We start from the raw sequence: 7,342 nt of genomic DNA, 5'->3' as shown, positions 1-7,342 counted from the left end.
ATTTAATTTCAAGGCATCACTTTAATCATACCATTTACATGAAATATAATAAAAAGAACAGCACAAGAATACTCATAGAAATTTTCCAAAATAAATTTTATTATAATGAAGAGGAGTCTGATTTGACTCAATACATTGTATGAAATGCGGGTATTATAGAGTAGTTGTTACAAGGATAGCAGCCATATGGCATGAAATCTTAATAGGCATATTGGATTGACACCTGAGATATTCTAAGACAACACATTGTGTGTTATATGGATGATATGATACAAGAGTTTCATGGATCATTGCCAATTGGCATGGAGATCCAAATGGACACATAGAACCAATAAAGCAGAGGATTTTTGAACCATCGATTTCCAGCATATCCATATCATCCAACACAAAGGAATCACTCACCACATCAAAATAGTCAATTGAGAATTATATGCTTCACCTAAACCCCTTGTACAATACCTGCATGTACAAAAAAACACTTGCATGAATCTCTTTTAACAAAAATACTTGCATGAATCCCTTTTAGCAAAAAAATATCTAGATAACTGCATGAATAGAAGCAATACAAAATAGGGCCAATTTACTTATAAGTTGATCTGTTGAAGACAAGATTGAATCATTGCTAATCAAAACCCATTGCAAATGATGGTCATAAGAAAACATCAATCCCATTAAACATAAAAGTCACTAATTAAGTACCACAAAATATGGCAGATTTACCTGTAAATTGAGCTACAAAATCTCTACTCTACCTTATGTTACGTACTGCAACAACAATTGATCCTTAAGTTAGAACTAGCATCAAACCCTATTGTAAAGATAGTAGAAAAGGGATATTGCAGAGAGGAAGAAAGAGAGAGTGTGTGAATACACAGGAGAGAGAAAGAAATGAGCACCTATCCAATTTTTCCCAAATTGATCACTACAAAAGACAATAGCAAGAGTTAGTATTTACATGAAGGTATACTAAAAAACAGTAGAAAAGAGGAAACATAGAGAGAGAAAGAGAGAGGGAGAGAGATATGAGCACTTATGCAATGTCACCCAAAATGATCTCTGCAATAAAACAACAACAAGGGTTAGAACTAACATTATGTTGTATTGAAAAGATATCAAAAAAAAAAAAAAACCAACCAGAGAGAGAGATTAATGCCTTTGCCTCTTGATCCAAATAAACTCTACAAGACAACAACAATTAGAACCAACATCAAATTCTATTGAAAACACAACATAAAAGAGAAACAACACATAGAGAGAGGGGGAAAAGAAATGAGAGAGAGATGAGCACCTTTGTCTCCTGCCCCAAACAACCTCTGCAATAAAACAACAATAATAGTAAGAAACGATATCAAACCCTATTGAAAAAATAGCAAACAAGAGAAAATGCAAAGAGAGATGGTCACTTGTTTTTTTCCCAAAATCTAGAGTTGCATGGAGAAGAAAGTGCAGAGGTAAGTAGAACACTCAAAACCCTAATTACTCTCAGCAGGGAGCTTCAATGGAGACGAAAATTCGTGAATATAGAGAAGAGAGGGAAACTTGTATGTTGCTCAACTTTTGGATCTGACTGATTTCGTGCGAGGGGAAAAAACCAAAAATTGAAAATTCTCCTTAAAAAATGGGAAAAATACGAGGTGAGAGAAACTCAAATTTTTTGTACTATTCTTTCTCCCTTTTTTTAATCTCCCACTACCCCTTTTTTTAATAGAAAACCCAAGATTTGGATAGAGAAGATTCATCCTCCATCAATGTCAACATCTAGCCTTACTATTGGACAATCCAAAAGGCCTACATCTTAAACTATATTATTTTTAAGGGCCCATTTGTGAGTTCATTTTTTTCCTAATGATTGTTGTTTTTTGAAAAATGGGCCATATTTTGGAGATGGATTAGAAGATGAAGGGTAGACCTTCCTAGGTTGTTCTCTTTCCTTATTTTAGAGTTAGCTTCATAAGGAGGAAGCATAGTAGGCATTCGGGTTTTGGCAATATGAAAAAATGAATATTGAGGCTTATGAGTGCATAGAGTAGAAGTATATACACCTTCCATAGTATAAAGACCCATAGGTCTATAAACAGTACTATGTTGTAGAGTAATCTATATGAAAAAATGAATATTGAGGCTTATGAGTGCATAGAGTAGAAGTATATACACCTTCCATAGTATAAAAACCCATAAGTATATATTGAGGCTTATGAGTGCATAGAGTAGAAGTATATACACATTCCATAGTATAAAGACCCATAGGTCTATAAACAATACTATGTTGTAGAGTAATCTAAGGGAGTTTTCCTATGATCAGTGAAGATGAGTAGCTTAAATCAAGAAATTCGCCTCAACACTAATGGTAGTGTCATGCCCAATAATGATGCCTAATATCCCAATGACTTACGACCCTATTGAACCAATTTTTGAGTTGTATATACATTTTCCACAACTGTAGAATACATAGCAAATATAAATCAAATTATGGAAGTATATTCCAAAGATAAGTATATAAAGGATTGAAAACAAAAGGTGTATATCCTCATTTGCAAGCAAACAGGAAATATTACTCTGATATTATGGTGATACCATAGTTTACTTTAAAGGGCATGACTACAGCTACAGCATCATACTTACAATTGTATGTTATAACAAAGAATTAGCAATACCAACTAGCAAATTGTGTTAACAATTTACAAAATGTAACCAAATGACTAGATAACAATTTTTTAAAAAAGGTTCTTACAATTTCATAATATTGAGATTTATAATGGGTGAATCGGGCTAGAGATTCATAAAGTACGTCAATATATAACAACTATATCCATGAGTCTAACTCCCTACTATGCCCTCTTGATTGGTGTCATTTCATACTCATGGTGGTCAATATTAAGTATACACTTAGACCACATGCATTCTGTCTCTATATATTATATATACATGCAACTAAAAGACACATTAGTTTCTAGAATAGCATTATGCATTAGATTTTACTAAGTTTATAGTAATGCTCACAAAGTATTCATTAAATTTAAATCACCAACCATGTTAGCAAAGCCAAAGGATTTCCTTTAATATGTTTGATTGCAAGACATCAAGATTGTATGGGGAATGAGTACAAAATAAAAATCTACATAAAATATAACCAAAATAGTTATTTAAATAAACTAAATTAATAATTATAACATTCTAAGGATAGGGATATCACTCTTTTCCTCATGAATTCTTTCAATACATTGCTAGATCAATTACTTTAGTTGATAATCTATGATTCTAACTCCCTGCTATGTCCTTTAAAATTAGTGCATTATTTTCTTGATTATGGTCATTTCATACTCATGGCAGCCACTATTAAGTAAACACTTAGACCACATGCATTCATGTCTCTATATATTATATATGCATGCAGCTAAAAGACACATTAGTTTCTAGAATAGTATTGTGCATTGGATTTCACTAAGATTATAGAACTACTCACAAGTATTCATCAATAGATAAAAATAATTGATTGCTATTCTTGTATCTAGCATCTAGCACTTCACATAGTTGGTAATTTTGTTGGAGGTGTTAAACACCCATATCGATGAGTTGCATACCGTAATATTCCCGCCACAACACTTCATATTAAGAAATGAGTTTGGGCTTGATGCATTTTAAAAAAATACTTGTCGAGCTATCACATAAGTAATCACACATAATTTTCTTAATAGTGAGTCTCGCATTAAATCAATTCCGCAATCCGACATGAGAAGATGCCTCAATGTTCCTAGCCAACAGAAAGTAATGGCACCTCATAAATAATATTACGATGGCTTGATCATAATTTTTTCCACATTATATTTGATTTAGCATTCCCAAATCTATTTAATGTGTCAAGGATCACATTGATTTTGTAACCACAAGACAAATCGCAAAAGCCTTAATCAGTAGACAAAGAACACACAAGAACGAGCATGATATTGATAAGTTAAGTATCAAAGAGTATGACATGACTTTATAAACTAGATAAGTCATGAGGTTACTTAGCCAAAAACCACCATATGAAATTTTTTTGAAGAAAAAAAGACGTTTTTGAAAAAATAGGTCAAAATTCATGACATTTTTTATGTTTGGAGGGAGAGAATGCATAAAATAATCATCCCCATGCCACCATCCAATAGGTAGGCAATCAAGTCCTCTAGTGATTTCATGTGTAGAGGGGTAAGCTTATTAGCTACCTCTTACCTTGTCATTTGGACATTAGTTAAGAAAATTATCCCTAGTCAGAGAGAGCCAAGATGGCTAGATCATGTATACATCTATTGTGGGCAAATTGATATATGCCATCATAGCCACTAGACATAAGATAGCATTTACACTGGGAGTTGCGGCTCATTATATGGCAATACGTGGTAGGCGATATTGGGATGCTATGAAGGATATCATGAGATACCTTAAGTTCATTACAAATATATGCATTTGTTATTGTTGCAAGGATATTGGATTCATGAATTACAATAACTCTCATTATGTAGGACATGTAAATAGCAGAAAGCCCACATGTGGCTATGTCTTCACCTTTGTTGAATGTGCTATTTATTGGATATCAAGGGTGTAAAATTGCATGGCCTTGTCTACTACTGAGGATAAGTACATTGTAGCCACTGAGGCTTGCAAGGAGGCCCATGGTTAGGCCATCTCGTACTAGACCTTGGTATAACTATGACTCCTACCTAGCATTTGGACTCTAAGTTCTATTCAGTTGGGTAATATGGTCTTTCATGCAAAGACTAAGCACATTGAAGTCCATTATCACTTCATTAGAGAGGTGATTAAGGGCAAGTAGATAGAGCTTGTCAAGATCTTGACTAATGAGAATCCTATAGATGTGCTCACTAAAAGTCTCCAAATGGAATGTTATGCCTTCCTTAGGAAGATGATAGATTTAGAATGAGAGAACATCTATTCCTCATCCTGTTATACTTCTATATACACTTCGTACTTTGTCCCTTTTTCTTGTTTTATGTATTATGTCGTGGTGATAGATTTTGGTGAGTCCCTCAATTATAATGAGGCTATGCACAAAGGTGATAGTCACTCTTGGGAGAGGGCCATATAGTCTAGTTTTGCTCATTGCAAAAAAATCATATGTGGGATTTGATTTCCTTGCCAAATGATAAATTCCCAAGAGCATGGTCACAAGTGGGAGAGGACACATCTTAGACATACCCCAGAGGGGTATGGATACCTTATAGATGATAGGACAGGAGCAATCACCATGAATGAGGGGAAAAACAATGTCTTGGATCATTGGAAGAACATACCAGAGGAGAGCAAGGACTACATAGTAGCGTCCTAAGTTGCATGAGGAGTTTCTCGTACCCACTGCAACAGATAGATTTTTCACCAGGCTGGATGATGGAGTGCATGCATGCGTACATGCCACATAAATGATCAGACACACATAAGGCACTTAAGAGTGGAGAATAAAACCCCAAATGGCTAGACACAAAGAAATGGCGCCAAATTAGGGAGGAGGCTACAGATTCTCCAGGATATTAGAGACAGCAGCATGAGGCAACGAGGGTACGACTGGAGGTAGGAGTGGTCCATCATCTTGGGAGTGGCAGTCACAGGGCTTATCTGGAGAACTTTGTAAGTTTTTCTTTTGTTCTTCTTGCTTATTTTTTTGCAATATGGCTTGTACTGGCAATCATGTTTCTAATAGTTGTATTTTTTTTTCTTTGTAGCACTCCATTACAAACCGTGATCCCACTGGCCTAGAGACTCAATATGTAGAGAAACATAACATGACAATTGATCTTCATAGATACATTGTAAACCTTGACCTCCAAATTTTGAATTATGCCTAGGCACCTCACTTGAGCATGATTAGCAAGCCTGATTTGAAACTGTAATCCCTCAATAATTCAAAGTCCAAAAGTACTCTACACAAGCTTGAGTAATCACCCTAACTCGTGCTCCTCCATCAACATATGCCTCTCCTATGTTTTGATTCTTATAGCAAGCATCAATAATAGGAAAAATATCAAATATCATGTAACTCCTCTATAGTTAAAGCTCTCACTGTTCCTCTCTCTTTTTCCTTGGCCTTCAGATTTACTAATTTTCTCCATTGTGTTGTTATCTGAGAGTGGAGTTTTGAGCTCGAGATGTGCCTAAAATTTGCCAAAAAATCTGTAATTTAGGGGAAAAATATTCAACTTTGAAGGCGGCGGCTCCAGCTGGGACGATTTTAAGCACCAAGTGAAATATGACTCTTAAAAGGCACCCGAGCAACACTTGTTGATTTTTGATAATTTTTCAGACTACTGTGCGGGTTGTCAGGAGTTTCCAACCAATGCAGGATGTCAAGCCAGATGCCCAGGATTTTTCAGAGCTCAAGTCAAAGTCCGGACGGGGAAATGGCCACAAGAAGGGCAAGATTTGAAAAGGTGGACTTATTTTTTGCCAAATGAGTTGTGACCTTTGGGCATTGGACAACTTATGCCACATGAAATGTGGCATGAAAAAATGTGGTGAGAGAAAGAGGGAGGGAGCGTGGCAGTCTGGCGCCGAAAATTGCGCCCCCAATCATGGAGATCATGATGCCAACCTCAATACAACCCACCCAATTGACATTGGGGCTTGCCTACCCTCTGTCTGCTGATCATATCGCCATGCTTCGCCCGTCCAATGGTTGCCTGGATGGAGAATTCTGATTCTATTCTTTCTCTCTCCTCCCTCTCTCTCCCCTAAGGGGCTGTTCTTGTGTGAGAGGAAAATGAAGAATGGTGAAGGAAAGCTTGTCCAGTTGACACCGGATTGCTTTCAGATCAATGTAGACATGAAGATTGCTGATTTTGAAGATGATGGACATTGAATGTGGCTTGACCCGCAGTCCCGTAGCAAAACCGAGATCCCGAGACACAAAGCTTAAGCGGTAATTCAATTTTTATGAAGAAAAAATGAGTTTTTATACTATTTGGTTTATGAAATATTGTTCCCATGGGCTTATTATGCATTATGATGTTGTTTTCTATGAGTTTCATCAATTTATGCTTAGAAAATCAGAAAATCATAAGTGATATGGCTGAAATTAGTAGTATAAAACCCATAAAACATGCGTTTAAGGGGTAAAATGGGAGTTTTTTGCAAAATAAAGGGGAAGTATGGGATATAATGTCAACAAAACCTAAAATTTTGCTATCAAGAAACCTAAGGGCCATAGCCCACAATAAATCTTAATTTTTAGTCATTTTTTATTAAAGAAAATAGAGAAAAAAATACCAAAAATGGTGAAAAATGGGTTTTAAATGGGAGAAAATCAGGAAACGATAGAAGGAAAATTCTAGAAAATTACCTGTGTGTTTGTGCA

Source organism: Lygodium microphyllum, chromosome 15 (assembly GCF_053477565.2).
Source record: "Lygodium microphyllum isolate KBCC chromosome 15, Lygodium_microphyllum_v1.1.10, whole genome shotgun sequence".
In the NCBI taxonomy this organism is placed as follows: Eukaryota; Viridiplantae; Streptophyta; class Polypodiopsida; order Schizaeales; family Lygodiaceae; genus Lygodium; species Lygodium microphyllum.
The sequence above is the reverse complement of the archived record's forward strand: the minus strand, read 5'-3'. Positions refer to the sequence as shown.